Source organism: Symsagittifera roscoffensis, chromosome 5 (genome assembly GCF_963678635.1).
Source record: "Symsagittifera roscoffensis chromosome 5, txSymRosc1.1, whole genome shotgun sequence".
NCBI lineage: Eukaryota > Metazoa > Xenacoelomorpha > Acoela > Convolutidae > Symsagittifera > Symsagittifera roscoffensis.
In genome coordinates this window covers 64,690,744-64,707,257 of record NC_087066.1, presented here as the reverse complement: position 1 = coordinate 64,707,257, position 16,514 = coordinate 64,690,744, and the positions used below count along the sequence as shown (strand labels likewise).

General features: G+C 31.6%; 1 protein-coding gene across 1 annotated transcript in view; it reads left to right on the top strand.

The window, feature by feature from the left end:
* Positions 1-16,514, top strand: part of LOC134846229 (ERO1-like protein beta) — a 117,318-nt gene that overhangs the window by 62,190 nt on the left and 38,614 nt on the right. The gene's annotated exons all lie outside the window — the stretch shown is intronic.

Sequence of the window (16,514 nt, the reverse complement as noted above, 5' to 3'; positions counted from 1 at the left end):
TTGTATTTGTGCCATGATTTCAGTTGTCTAATTACTGGGTCAAGATTTTGATATTGTTTCAAGGTATTAATTGTAATTTTATCTGTTGGGGGGAGAAAAATGTTTTCAATTTCTAATTTAGATAAAGGAATTGTGTCAAGTGGGTAATGGAGGTCAAAAACTTGATTTATTGTGTATTTTGAATCATTTGTTTGTGGTCCTGATAAATTTATTTTATCAGTTAGATTTTTTTTCAATTAACGGAAAAAAGTCTTTTTTATGCGAGTGTTGTTTTACTTTTTTTTGTTGGGTGTTATTTTTTATCCATTGTGATTATGGAATTGGTTTGAAAGTTGATGTTCCAAGTAGGTCAACTTCGTAGTGGTTATTTTGGCAATCTAAGTAAAGTGGGAAGTGTTGTAAGTTATTTATCTGTGATTGTTCAATGTCAGTTTTTACTGCATATTTGCATTCTAGTCGGGGTGATGTTTCGTTTTCTGCAAGGTAAAATTTTATATTTTTGGGTATTTCAACTGTAGTTTTTCGTGTAAGTAATTCAGGTGGTGTATTTCGACTTAATGTATCTGGTAATGCAAGATTCTTTCCTGCTGTCCAAACTATATGTAAGTTTGGAAATTTCATTAGAATTAATTGAAATCTATAAACTCGGTGATTTGGGTTTGACTTTTGTGTAAAGAGAAAAATGATTGGTTTGTGATCGGTGAATAGAACTGTTGGATGTTTTGATCCAAGTATCAGAAATTCATATTCTGTAAGTGTATAAATTATAGCTGTACATTCTCTCATTAAAGTTGAGAGTCGTAGCTCTGCTTGAGTGAATAATCGAGAATTTGCTGATATAAGGTTCATTTTATTTGTACCATTGTGTGATTGTAATAATGCTGCGCCGATGCCAAAATTTGAAGCATCGCACATTGCATAGAATGGTTGATTTGGATCTGGAATTGTATTTGAAATTTGTTCATTTAAAAGTTTTTTAATTTCTTCAAATCGTGTTTGATGTTCTGTATTCCATTCAAAATTATTTTGTTGTCTGAGGATATTATAGAATGGTCTTAAATATAATTGCATTTTATAAACGTATTTGCTTAAAAAATTCAACATTCCAAGGAATTCTTGGATTTTCTTTTTGTTTGTTGGTGGTTGAAGTTTTTGAATAGCATCAATGCGTGATTTTAATGGAGTTATTGTCTTTCTTTCTATATTATGTCCTAAAAATTTAACTCGTGTTAAAAAGAAGGGTGACTTATCGGGGCGGCCTTCAGATTTTCGTTCTGAAGTATTTTGTGATAGTGTTCTAAAACTGTAAACATTTCATCTTTTGTCTGTGATTGCATAAAAACATCGTCTAAATAAAAGATTGCGTTTTTCTTGAGTATTAGTGGTCTAAAAATTTTGCTCATAAAAGCTGAAAATGCTGCTGGTCCTATGGATATTCCATAGAATAGGCGGTTGAATTCATATTGTTGATTTCCAATAACAAATTGTGTTAAACGTCGTGATTGTTCATCTAGTGGCATTTGATTGTATGCACTATTCATATCTGCGGTTGTAAAGTAATTTCCGTTTGTTTTTGTTAAAATAACTTGTATTGGTTCAATATGCCAATTGCATTTTGATTCGTCCATTAGTGAATTTAGATATCTAGCATCTAAGACTATTTTTAATGATTCTCTTTTTGCTAAGATGATAACAGGGTTAATAAATGTGTTACCTTTTGGTTGTTCTTCTTTGTTTACCGGTGAGATAATTTTATATTGCTCTAAAATATCGAGTAATCTGTTTACTTTATCGTGTAAATGAATTGGTACTTTACTTGCTCTTTGTTTTTTGAAAACTGCGTCAGGTTTTAACGGGAGATGTAGTGATGAACTGATTTTGCCAACATCAAATTTGGATGTTGCATAGACTGATGAATATTTTATTAGCTGTTTGGCTAACTTATCAAATTCGTCTTGTGTTATTTGTGAATGTTGGAAGTTAAACATTGTTAAAAATTTCTGTTGATCCTCTGTATAGTTATTTATGTTGAATGTAGGTTTGAAATATGGGGTTTTTGTGAAATAATCTGTATTTCTTTTTTCATTACTTATTATATTATTTATGGATAGTTCTTCGTTAAGAATTGTGGATTGACAAATATCTAATAATTGGAGTATGTTATTTACGCGGTATGCTTTTTCATGCATTGGTGATATTGTAGCGTTGGTTTCGCAATATCCTAAAAGTCCTAAGGGTAATGTTACTTGATACGGTGTATTGTTATATACATGTAACGAAATGATGTCTGAATTCGTAATTTTCAAATATTTTATAGATGAAATTGTGATTTTGAAATACTTATGGATAGATTTGAATTCAAAGTCTGACATAAAGAGTTGTTGTTTATTTTGATTTTTATCATATTGGTGAACATGTTTTATTGAAAAGTTATATATGTTTCCTGATAGTGGTTTCAGGTGTTTCCGTTGTTGGTTATAAATTGGATAAAATTTTGAAAAGAATGGTAGTTGTGGATTTAATCTTTGAAAAAATGTTAGAGCTGTATTTTTTGTTTTTGTGTACTTATCTTTGATTAGTATTTTACTATTCAAGATGTTGATTGTTGGTATGTATTTCGAGATAAATGGTATGCCAATGATATTGTGTTTAATATCAGTGATATGAAATTTTTGTTTAAATGGCTTGTTTAAAATTTTTTTTTGCTCCATTGTTCTTGTGGGGAGAAAAAATAATTGAACTTTTCCATAGTTTACTAATGTTGATCCTTGTGCTGTTGCTAGTTTACTGTAGGTTGCAAGAAGCGTTAATTTTGGGTGTAATGTTTTGATTTCATTCCATGTGGGAATGTTAATTATGTTTGATTCTGCTCCTGAATCAATTAAAAAATCAATTTCAAGGTCTGGTGGTTGAAATTCTTTGTTTCTTGGACTTTCTAAAAGAAATGGTATTGTCCAAATTTTTTCTTTGGGTTGTTCTTTTTGTACATTTTGGTAGATGTGATGTGTATTCAAGCATTTTGTATTGTCATTTTCATTGGGTTTATTTACAGTGTTAATTTCGTTAGTTTCTTGTGCCATTTGTGTAGTGTGGATGGGTTCAATATAATAATTGTGAAGGAGTTCCAATTGATTTTCATATATATGTGATGAAAAAGGTTGTTCATATATAATAGGTTCGTAGTCGTTCTCGACTGCTATCATAATTATGGAGATAGTGTTTTCTGTATCACTTTCTGTGTCTGATGATTCACAGTTTATTTGATTTAGTTGTAGTTCGTTATTTCCTGTGTCGTCAATACCTGGGGGGTCTGATGTTGTTTCTTCATTTTATTGTACTTGATTAATATGTCTTTGATGTTTGGGTGTACTACTTCTGTAGCGATGTTTAGAATTATTATAATGGTTATTATTTCTATGTGGTGGTTGAGAATAAATTCTATATCGATTATTATAACTTGAATGTCGATTTTGTGAATTGTTTCGTGATCTGTTTTGATATTTATTGTTTGATCTGTGATAGTTTGATCTGTTATATGAGTTATTTCTTGATCGATTGTTCGGGTAATTCTGATTTCGGTTGTTCGAATAACTTCTATTTCGATTATTTGATGAGTTTCGTGATTGATTGTTTGGATAGTTTTTATTTCTTGTGTTTGATTGGGAATTGGATCTAGAAACAAATTGTGTTGTATTTGAATTTGATCTGGAGTAGTTATTTCGACTATTTGGTCGGTTATAATGGTTTTGTGAAGAATTCTGTGTATTTCTTCGTTCTGGTGATCTTCCTCTATAAGTTGAGTTATATGGTGATTGATTCCTTGTGTAATTAGTATTATTCGGAAGTGGTTTTCCTGAACTGTTGTTGCTGTATACATTTTTGTTTGGTAGATTTTGATCTTTTTTCATATATTGATAGAATGATTTATTTGGTTCTTTATATTTTTGAGGCTTGTTTTGGTTATCCTGTTGTTTTTGTCTACATTCAGAAATACTATGTCCGTATCGTCGGCAATAATTACACCATTTTTTGAAAGATGGTTTGCCTTTAAAGTTTGGGTGTTTTTCATAAATATTTAGTATTTCAGTGATTTTTTCAACGAGGTCTGTATCTGATTCCTGTATATTATTGATATTTGTGGTGTTTGTTTCGATTCGATTAACATATTGTAATTTCAGATTTTCTGTTTCTTCAAGTTTCATTGTGATTTCCGCTTGTTCTAGTTTGTCTACTAGTTTTCGAAAATCTAAATCGGGCTCTCGAATTGAGGAAGGATGGGATGCTCTCTTTTTTATTGCTATTTTCCTTAATTGAGGTGTTAAGGTCATCATTAAAATTTCTGTCATTTTTGTGTTTTTATAGTCATGTGTATTTAATGAATATGCTTTTCGAACTAGTGTTTCGATACGTACTGCTAATTGTTTGATGAATTCATTTGGTAATCTGCGAATTTCATTACATAAAACTCTTTGGTGTTGTTTATTTCTTTCGGAATCAAACATTTTTGAAAATTCTTGTGTAAATCTTTTCCAATTTGATTTTATTTCTATTGGCAATACTGAAAACCATTTTTGGGCTGCGCCATCTAAGGTTGTTTGTATCAACGCTGTGCGTCGATGTATCCAATTTTGATGTAGTGGTGTATTAATTGGTTCAGGTCCTATATTTAAAATTAAATTTGCTGTTACTGCATTTAAATAATCTTCTACAGAATATTCAGGGTCTGTTCCTGTGAATACCATTAATGGTTTGTTTGATGTTATTGATGATCCACCCATAAGGTATGGATTCATTGTCATTTGTAGTGATTCTGCGGCATTTGGTATTTGTGAAAAATTTGAAAGTTGATTTTTTGTTATTTCGTGTTGTTGAAGGTAATATGGGAGTGGTATTTCACTTTGCATTTGAGTTGGTTGATACGAGTGTGTGATCATTGGGTTTTGTGGCTGAATTGGTTGAAAAGAATGTGTATTAGTTGGGTTTTGCATTTGTATTGGTTGTTGATTTTGTGTATCTGTTGGATGTGGAGAAAAAATTCTATGATATGTGTATGGTTTTTGCACTCCTTGTCCGCGATATTCTTGAGTATATGGTGCAAAAATATCTGGTTGTAAATAATCATCATCAGATGATAAGTAATCTGTATGATGAGGTGCCTTTTTTTTATTTTGCTGAAAAAATGGGTAATTTTCACTACGATCCTGTGGAGGATGTGAATTAGTTTGAAAATTTACTGAGTTGGTTATTGTTATTGGGTTATCCCAATATCGAGATCTTACATGATTATTATTAGTTTTTCGTGGAGGATAGTTTGTTTTTGATGAATGTGCGTAATTATAATTGTGTTCTGCAAAAGTGTTTCTTGTGAACGTTCTTCGTGTTTTTGACGGTACTGTTTTAGGTCTATGTGTTTGATAATCCAATTGTGAATATTGTGGAGCAACCGAGGGTTTAACGGTTGATTGTAAGGTTACGTGTGCTAGTGAAGAGTGTGTATTTTTTGGTGTAGTTAAATTTGGACGTATTGGTGAAATGCTTTGTTGTGTAGTTGTTGTTGTTTGTACGATTTCTTCATTTATAAAGTGTGATGGTGTTTGGATATCTTGATGTGTAAGATTCCTAGTTCCATTAAGGTTTCATTGTGTATGACGGTTGAATTTAAACTGTTGTTTCGCGTATCAGGTAAAAATGTATTGTAGTTTAATGGTGTTGCATCAATGGTTAATGATATTACTCTTACATAATCTCTTTGATAAGATATTGTACTTATTGCTTGACTTGAGATTGATTGTGGGATGTTTATAAATGCATGATGAGACCATTCTGGGTCCCAAACGTAGTCTGACTGTTCTGTGATGGCAGTATCATCGTTTGGATTTTGAGGTCTGGAATTTTTTCTTGCTTGTGAAATTAAGTCTATATTATGTGTGAAATAATCTATTATAAACCATGCCAAAATTTTTTGTAAGTCATGTTTTGTGTGTTGTGAAACTTCGTCTTTAGTGAAATTTTCTTTGATTATATGTAGAAAAGTTGAAAATAATGTGTTTCCTGCCGTACTTTTGTATGTTTGGATGTCTCAGTTGGTGAGATGTTTGGAATTTCTGTTTTTTCTAATATTGAAATATAACTATATATTATTGCAAAAACTTCGTTAGTAAATATGAAGTCTGCTCTTTGTGAGTTATGATATTGTACGCTTTTAATATATTCTAAGAATACTTTTGAAAATTCTAAGTCAAGATCGTCTGTTTGAATTACATATTTGCGGTGATTCGGATTTGGTGTACTGAATTCTATGGTGTAGATTCCATATTGTTGTGTTAAATTACATATATTTTTCAGATAATGTTCTATAATTTGTCTTTTGATTTTTACATCTGGGAATTCTGTTTTGCATGGGCTGATTCCGGGTTCAAACAAATTTAGGAGTAAATTCTTGCAAAAGTCATGCTGCCCTCTATTATCGGGTGCATCTACGAGGAAGGGGTAAATGTCGTCGTCATCTGGACTATCGTCACTTTGAGTGTGGCTGTGGCTCATTTTTTCGTTTAATGACTGTTAATATATAACTATCGATGTGTCTAATTGGTTGATTCCAATTATACAAGTGTACTGGTTTGTGTTTATATTGCTTTTTTGTTCTTCTTTTTCCTCTTTTTGATGAATTTGAAGTTGTTACTGAGTCGGAAAAATATAATTGATCGTGAATGGGACAATTTCTATCAATTGATTCTTTTAATTTATAGAATTCATCTAAATTGCTGGCTTCTGATTCTGAAAATGCGTTTCTATTTTTTGAAAATCTTTTTCGTGTGATTTGTCTTTGTTTGTTTATTATTTTTCTTTTTATTGTTAGTCGTTTTGTTCTAATATATCCAACTGTTTGTGTATGAGGTGTGATTACAAGATCGTATTTTTTGTTATCTATTTCACAGTTGTGTAAAACGATTGTTTGTTTATTTCCTAGATTTTTGAATGACATAAGTTTTAGGATGAGGGATGCAAAAAGTTGTTAGATGATGTCTACTTTCTTAAACTGTTAGTCCTTACGATTTTTTGGTTAGCTTAACCTGGGTCTATTTGTTCAGGGTTGGAGAGAAAAGTATATCGATTCCGAAGAATGATTTTTTACTTTCTCGTGGCTAGTATAAGCTAAGGTGTTAACTTACTTAATCTTACTTAGGGGTAGTGATTGTGTTCAAGGGTTGGAGAATAGTAAATCGATCCACAAGGTTCAGGTATAATTAGAACGCGAGTAGTTCGTTAGAAACTATTTTAAACTTACTAAGTCTAAGATTTATCCTGGGTCTGGTAAGAGAAGGGTTCAAGTGAAGGATGAATAACCGAAGTTCTTCACTGTTTATCCTAATTTGAATGGTTAGTTTTGTTGATAAATTTCTATTAGTCTTGGGCTTTTTGGAAGGGTTGGATAGTGAATCGACGTTTAAGGTCGTTAGACACTTGCTAAGTGGGTGGGGGAGAACAAAATTGTTCTTTTTAATCTAAGGATTGGCCTTGATGATCAAGTTTTAAATTTAGTGAAATAGAAAATTAATTAAGATCCAAGGATAAGCCTTGATGATCTGATTTTAAAATTAAGTGAATTTAAGTTTAAAATGGTTTAAATTTATTTAAGAAAAATATTTAGTTTTTTAATGATATTAGTGAGCTTATGATTGCTGTTATGTTTAGGTGATGAAGCTGGGACAACAGATGATTTTATGATTACTAACAATTTATTGTCATTCTACTAATTTTTGTTTTTATTTTCAATAAATATTTTCCAAACATGTTTTATATAATACTGCAGAATTTAAGAAAACGATCTGAGATTTTTTTATCAATCGTTATTGTATATTAGTAATTTTGCTTAGCGCCTGAAATGATCATGAAGATTGACTTCAAGATTTTATGTTTGCAAATGAAAATCTAAATTCATTGCTAATAAAATTCTAAATATAAAAGTTTGTGTTGGCTTTTGCCGTACTATCATATAACTATATGGTAAGTTTCTACTTTGTCGTATGTCGTCTCTGGTTCGAGGTCTTCTTACGATTCCGGGTAATTCTGTTATCGTTCGGAATATTGGCTCTGATCTATTGAGTCGTAGAGACATTTCGATTAAATTATCGTCGTATAACATTTTGAAAATGTTTTGTCTAAATTCTAATCTATTTTTGGTTAATTCTAAGCTATTAAGGTCTTGTTCGAGACTTATGGTCGCACCAGATGAGTTATGTGCGATGTGGTTAACTCATAGAGTAATTTCGGATAGGGTACACCGTCTGCTCGTCACGCTATCTTATTTTCGGCCGGATAGATTCGTGCAACTTCTTAGTCTAATACCGATCCTAATCTTACTCTTATACTATCTAGTCTCAGGTTGTTTAACTAGTCTCTGCTAGGCTCAATAGATCTAGGGTATACTGGTTTATTGCCGCTGCTGAAGTTCTCTTGGAGAGGTAACTAAATTCTAAGTTAAATTCAAATCTCTCTGGTGCTGAAATTACAAGTAATTTCAGCACTTACAAATAAGTGGGTTGTTAGTTAGATGGATCATGATTGGTTAATATTAAATACTTTACAGTGGTAAAATATCTAATTTATTCAATCATAAAATATAGTTTAGATCAGGTTCCAAAAACAACATGTGTCAGTAGAGCAAAGAATATACATCTTAAAAAATAAAAGAAAAACATCAATTGTCTTTAGTTTTGTCTTGTTGAGAGTCTTTGATAACGTCAACAACATAACCTCTATTTCAAATGAGAGAGATGTTGTTCCTGATTCCTGATTTCTGATTGCAGAGTCGCACTTACAGGACCAAAGTTACGCATATTTTCACCGTCTCGGCCAAAATTTGTTTTTTTTTCCACTTTCCTGACCAAAAAAAATGGGTACGTTTCAACCAGGGATTTTTCTTCTTTTTCCTTTTGTGGTAGTGTCGTCTCTGAACTGGTCGCGAAATTCGTGTCTGATCTTTTTGGTCGCACCAACTTGAAAAGGCGAACAATTAATCGCGTTAACTCATGAATTTTATGATCGCGTTAGTCCGATAAAGTTGGTTTTTAGTGAAATTTGTGGACGGAACGTATATTTTTATGCTTAGCTTCTTATTTTTTTGCGGTCCTCTAATCAAAATCAGCTTTATGAACCTATTTTTATTTATTTTTTTCTTGATTCTCATGTTTGTTTTTAAACCATTTCATAATCAATTCTAATCTCAAAAAACTAGAAGCAAGTACTAAAATAAAATTCGACTAATCTCTGTGGTATCTGCATCTGAAAAGTAATAGAAAAATTGATCGAAATCCTAGCCAAATTGTGAACAAAACGGTGAAAAACAAAACTTATAATGTTCTTACCCGACTTAAAATGGGCATGTACTTGAAACTTTGGTGGTGTTTTCTCGCTAAATCATAAGTCACAAAAAAACCTCAAATGAGCGGATATATCAAATTGCGCCTGTATCGTTCGTACATTGAGTTCCATGACAATTTACCTAGCTAACATTTCAAAATGAAAAGGGAACAAAACATGACTCAAAAACTTTTTTGATGTCAAATTAAACCCCAAAAAGCTATGATAACTAAAAGTAGAGAGTGGATGACTCACGAGGTAGTTTGAGCAGAACGACTGTTGTTTTTATTATAGAAAATAGCTTGATTTAATAGTCGATTATTAACGGTACCTAATTATGCTTTTAGAGTTTTAACTTCTTTAGCTTCTGTAATGTCAAAAAATGCTACTGATAAAATATCAGCCAAAAAGAATTTGTTAGTTAAAAAACTGGGTTGAAATGGGAAAAACTATAAAATTAAATGCAAAAAAAAGATATTATTTTATAATTGAATTGTTTTTAGTAACAGTTTTCTAAGAAAAATGTTTGCAAAAAAATTGTTGGTGGGAATTTTGAAGTTTAAGTTTGTGCAGTATTTTTTGTTCTCAAAAAATGCTTTAAATAGAATTTCAGTTGAAAGGGATTCGTTAGTGGAACAATTAAATTGAAAAATTGAAAACACTATAATATTAAATGCAAATATAAAACGCTTTTTGAAAATTGTTTTTAGTAATGCTTTTTTAAAACAAGTTTGAAAAACAGTTCAAAATTTTGCGGAGTTTTGAACTTTTATTTTGAACAAAACTTCTTTATTGTCAAAAAATGCTACTGATATAATTTCAGTTGAAGGGAACTTGAAGGATCAGATTCATAAAATCGACATGTAAAATTGTATGAAAATAGCATTGTCGACGTATTATGTTCAGCCCTGCTCAGTTTTTCGAATTCGGCCCGGACTAGTTGTGCATTGTTCTAAACTCTGCTGCAGCCTTAATTACTCCGACTGATTCAAAATTCTTAACAATTCCACAATTACAAAATTTCGAAACAAAATCAAAAAACTTACAAACCTAGCAAACAAAACTGGCAAGGGGAACCAAATAGTTTGATTGGTTTGTGCTAAAGTAAAAAAAAATAAAGTATATATCAGCAGGGCATATAATTCTAGGCCCAGGACATACTAATGTACGCTCAAGGTCTACCCTGACGATGATTATCAATCTGACAAAACTTTTGTATTGATGAGTTATTTAAGAAATTTTTTGTGCAAATCAAAAAAATTCAATAACTGTTAATCTAAATTTACTGACGTTTAACTTATGATAAAACTTGCTCGTAAAAATTTTGTTTCATAGAAGTTTTTCATATCAAATAATCAATCAAGTAATAAAACTGAAAAAACAAATTTGGCTCAGTTCGGCTCAACCTTCTGCTCGACCTTCAACTGAATACACCTTCTGCTCCTTTATCTCGTTAACTTCTATGGTTTGAGATGATTGATAATTTCTTTTTTCCAACCAGCTTTTTTCCAACCAGATCAAAAACGGTTAATCGTTTTAACTTTAGTGAAAGGAAATGATTCAGGTTTGTGCTTGTTGAATTTTTGAGTGAACAAGTTTCTTTTCCATACTATTTCTTATACCGTCTGAAGAACATCATATCTTTGAGCTCAAACATACAAAAACTTTGTCTTGGAATCTTTTTTGTTAATTTGTGGTATGTTAAAATTTGCCAGCTTGGCCAGTATATTTGGTATAGTGAAGTTGCAATTTGTTTTGCTCTATAAAAATGTAAAAAAAAACGTTTAATTCACTTTTACTTTTTTCAAAATAGCTATTGATAGAATTAAAAGTGGAAAATTTAGATGGAAACTAGGAAAGAACACATTAAATTATGCCAAGAAATATTTGCATACGCTTTTAGAAAAATGTTTTTAATTTGTACAAAATTCTTTATTTTCCAAAATTGCTACTGATAAAATATCAGCCAAACTGAATTTATTAGTTGAAAAACTAGATTGAAACATGAGAAAAAACTGTAAAATTATATGCTAACAAAATATTATTTAAAAATTGTTTTTAGTAACAGTTTCTTAAGAGAAATGATTGCAAAAAAATTGTTGGTGGGAATTTTGAAGTTTAAGTTTGTGCGAATTTCTTTGTTTTCAAAAATTGCTCTGGATAGAATTTCAGTTGAAAGGGATTCGTAAGTGGAACATTCAGATTGAAACATTAAAATTACTATATTATTATATGCAAATACAAAACGTTTTTTGACAATTGTTTTCTTAGTATTGTTTTTTTAGAAACAAGTTTGCAAAAAAATTATTTGTGGAGTTTTGAAGTTTTATTTCGTACAAAGTTTGTGCTTTGTCAAAAATTGTTACCAAATAAGTTTCAGTTGGAGGAAGTTTGTATGATCAGAATCTTTCGTAAAAGCGACATGTAAAGTTGTATGACAATAGCATTGTCGATGAATTAAGTTCAACCCTGCTCTTTTTTTCGGATTCGGCCGGACTAATTGTGCATTGTTCTAAATTTCTAAAATCCTTAATTACTCCGACTGATTCAAAATTCTAAAAAGATTCCGACAAAATTACGAAACAGAATTAAAAAACTTACAAAACTAGCAAACAAAACTGGCAAGGGGAACCAAATAGTTATGCAAAACAAAATTATGCAACCCCCAAAAATTTACTTTCAAGAACGACAATTAAAGGTCGATTTTTGCTCAGTTTTCTAAACCATTTATTCCGAACATTTCATCAACTGGTATAAATTGCAAGAGTTTTTTCTTCAAAATTTTTTCTTCTGAGTTTATTAAACATGGGTTTTAGGGTAACTGAGTTTTTCATATGGGGCTAGGGTGAAGTTTACGCAAACACAAACGAATCGAATTAAGCCCAGGTGAGCGGCGTGGAGTTCTCAGGACAAACAATTACGGTTTATTTACTCAAACAGCGATGCGAATATAAACTGCATTAAGTTTATTATTTTTTTCAAAGTAAAGTATTTCATCTAGGTTAAAAAACAAATGAGTACAATGTCAAATTAAACGACAAACTAATCTTTTGTCATGATCAGAAAAACATGTTTTAAATTGTAAGCCTTGTTTTTTCCGTTTTAAAATGTATCTTTTATCTGTTATTACATTTTGACAGTCCTAAAAATGTCTGGTATTTTTTGTGAAATATATAGAAATATGCTAAAATATCACAAAAAGAGTATTAAAAAAGTAGAAAACAAAAATGAAATAATAGAAATCATAAAACTTATAAAACAGAAGTTTTTGCTACAAATCTGTTAACTAGGATGGGCAATCACTTTTCAAAACAACCAGAACCTCAGGAGCAAGCCTTTGTGAACGAAATGAATCAACTATTTCGAAGTTTTAGTTGGCTTCTCGCGACATTTTGGCGGATCTCAAGTCGTTTTTTTAAAAATTTTTTGTAATCTTTCCCAATAAGTCTCTGGTAGGGCAGATGTTCCGTGAACTCATTGGTGAGAAAAAAGTGCGTACAAACTTCTTCTGTGGAAGCTTCGGCTCTTTCATTTTGGAAAATTTCCCGATGCTGTCGTAACCAAACTAAAACAAGACTGCTCGTATCAGGGCGAAGCCCTGAAAGTTCTGACTGCCTTTTAAGGTTTATGGAGCAGTAATAACATACAAAAAAATTTAATAGAATAAAATGAAAACTTTTTTTTTAAATTGGGATTTTTTTTTGAAATTCATACCCCACACGCCATATGAAGTACAAAAGGATAGATTTTGCTCTTTGTAACAAATCAACTACTGCAAATAAGCTTCTTTCAACCAATTTGGAACAATTTCTAAGGCGGATTAAATCTCCGCTTACGCGTTAATAGCGCGAAATATATCGCGCGTTAATTGTCCCAAATTGGCCAAAATGGCAATTTTTAAACCCCCATAACTTTACGAAAAATAATCACAGGTGAAATATCTTTTCAAATTTAAGCTCAGGACAACAATACCTTATGAATTATTTAAAAAATTCTGTCAAAAATGGCCAGTTAAAAAATCGAAATTTGTCTGAAGAGAAAAAAAACCCACCCGAGCACAAATATTTCGTTACTTTCGTATCAAAAGTCGGAACAACAACCCCAAACCGTGACCTTTCCCCCTTGCCTATGAAAAAAAAATTGCTTATTTAATTGTCAATGGCTTATTCAATTGTCAGATAATCGACCGCCTCATTTTCCAAATGTTTGTTTGAAATTATTTTCGAATTGTTTTCTTCAAATTTTGTATGTAACAGAACACCGTAGTCAGTTGGCTCTTCTTGTTTAATTAAACTCTCTGCTCCAGTTTTTGCAATTTTTTATATTAATATGAGTAATCTTTTAAAAATTGAAACTCTGATGCGTGTGGTAGCGCAAAAGAAAGCTTATTTTGCATTCAAGATGCCATCCAATGCTTTGACCCTTTTTTGAAATTCCTTCGCATTTTCTACATTTTGAAGAAAGTGATGGAATATTTGTGATCGGAGCGGTTTCTTTTTTTTTTTTCAAGACCAAATTTGACTTTTTAACTAGCTTATTTTGGCGATGAAAGGTTTTGTTGTCGTGAGCTCTATTTTAAATAAATATTCTTTTTTGTGGTTCTTTTTTATAAATTCATGGGGTTTAATTATTTCCCCTTTGTGCTAAAAATGCGGCTGTAAGTTTAACTCGTCTTAAAAATAGTTCTGAACTTATTTGCGGCATGCTATTTGGTCTACTTTGCCAAATGGTAGATGAGGCATACTATTTGGAATATTTTGCTGTATGTGAATTATATCAATTTACATAGCGTTTGGGAACAGTTTTAAACTAAAAATTCGAAATATGTTTTTTTACTTTCAATAAGTCTTATAACGCAAGAGCACATAGACCTTTAAGAAGCAGTGAAAACAACCAAAAACTCGCCCTTATGCGAGCAGTTTTCATCTGGTCTGTATCTACCAAAAGAACCTACAAAGGCTTAAATAGGGTGTATCTACAACGGCTAAGTGGGTGCTTGTGTATCTACAACCACTAAGTGGGTGCTTGTGTATCTACAACGGCTAAATAGGTGTTTTCTTGAAAAAAAAATTTCTTTTTAATGAAGTTAACTTAGCAGCCTAACAAACCTAATATCATGAAAATGGTGAGAACATTTTTCCAGTTTGACATAAAAATTTTGGAGTGTGGAAAAAATTATTCTCTATTATGAACGAAACTATTTTTCAGATGTGCATTTGATAGAAGTTTGAAGTTTATTTAGACTTTTTCTCAGGTTCTGTATTGTTTTAATAGATACCCGGGTTGACTTCCAGAGACCGGAAATGCTATTCATACAATAACACAAATAAAGTTATGAAAAATGCTAATGCTTTTAATAGAATTTTCATACCTTTTTGCTGAATTAAAATTAGCCAAAGCGGGAAATCATTAAGCTCCAAGAATTTACAAAAAAGAACCACATGAGAAACAAGACTGCTCGTATCAGGACGAAGCCCTGAATGTTCCGACTGCCTTTTAGGGTTTATGGAGCAGCAGTAATAACATTTAAAAAATAAATGAAAAAAAATAAAATGAAAATTTTTTTTCTAAAATTTGAAATTTTAAATGAAAATCATCCCCCCACACGCCATATAAAGTACAAAAAGAGAGATTTCGTTCCTTGTAACAAATCAATTATTGCAAATAAGCTTCTTTTAACCAATTTGGAAAGATTTTTTAGACGGATTAACTCTCCGCTTACGCGTTAATAGCGCGAAATATATCGCGCGTTAATTGTCCCAAATTGGCCAAAATGGCAATCTTTAACCCCCCGTAACTTTACGAAAAATGATCGCAGGTGAAATATCTTTTCAAATTTAAGCTCAGGACAACAATACCTTTTGAATGATATAAAAAAAATTCCGTCAAAAATGGCTAGTTAAAAGTCGAAATTTGTCTGAAAAAAAAACCCACCCGAGCACAAATATTCCGTTACTTTTGTATCGAAAGTCGGAACAATAATTATTTTTTACTCAAAAGTTGGCGTACTATTTTTCCGTTGCAGTAAACAAATATTCTCCCAACGCTTAAAAATCTATTTATTTCGCATTGCATTTTGTTGAATGCCTCGGGTAAAGCATGATAAATGAAAACTTTTACATCAAAATAGAAGCATCTCAGTAACTTTTTTTGCCGAATTTTGCTACTTTTGTTATATTGTTTGTGCAACACAGCTATTTTCAGGTCATTTCCCGTGCATTGTTCTTGCATGACCATTAAACCATTAGTTACTATAGTTTTGAGTAACCAGGGTCTTTGTCTGTTGTCTTCGGTTACGAACACAGCCCAAAAATTTTGAAAAGATTTCAAATTAAGAAAACAATCACTTTTTGGTTAATGGAAAAATGCTAGCCATACCATTTCCATGCATAAAAAATCCTTAATCATAAACCTTCTATTCAATGTTTTGTACTTTTCGACTTGCGTGAAGAGGGTATGACTAGCATTTTTGGTAAAGCCAGGTGGATCAGCTGGGTCATAACCTTCTTTAAGCTCGAAGACGATTTTCGATCATCATCAACTAATGTTTTGAACCAAACTCCAACTCCAAACTACCGTTCAACTCCAACTCCAAATACAAAAATCACTTTTTGGTGTTGTCATCGGCTTATCTAAGTTTTGTATGATGACAATTGTGCTCCCAATTGGATAACTAGCCCACATACCGGTTTTTTTTTACAATTTAACAATGGGCTTTTTTTCCTTTTCCCCCCACCTCGGATGATCATTCATTTTGCAGCGAAGGGTTTAACAAGGTTAGGTATTAATGCCAAATATGTTTGTCATGTTTTTCATTTTTATAACAATCGGATAATGCGAACAAAACTTTTACTTGCAAAAATTCATATTTGGGGTAAACGAAAAGGCTCTTTTTTCTTTTCCCCCCACCTGCAAAATTTTAATGTAAATTTGTTGACCACATTGTCTGATTGTAATGAAAATTACATACGGACTAATAAGGCCACGACAAACATATTAGGTCTGCATACACAACCCCGTAAAACCACTCGTTACACTAATATATTGAAGCTCGTGTGAGGTGGTGGGGGGGGAGGGGGGATGAAGGAAAAAGAGCCAACGCAAAATAGCCAAACAATGTGATTAGAAGATGGAAAAATAAAAAAAATGCA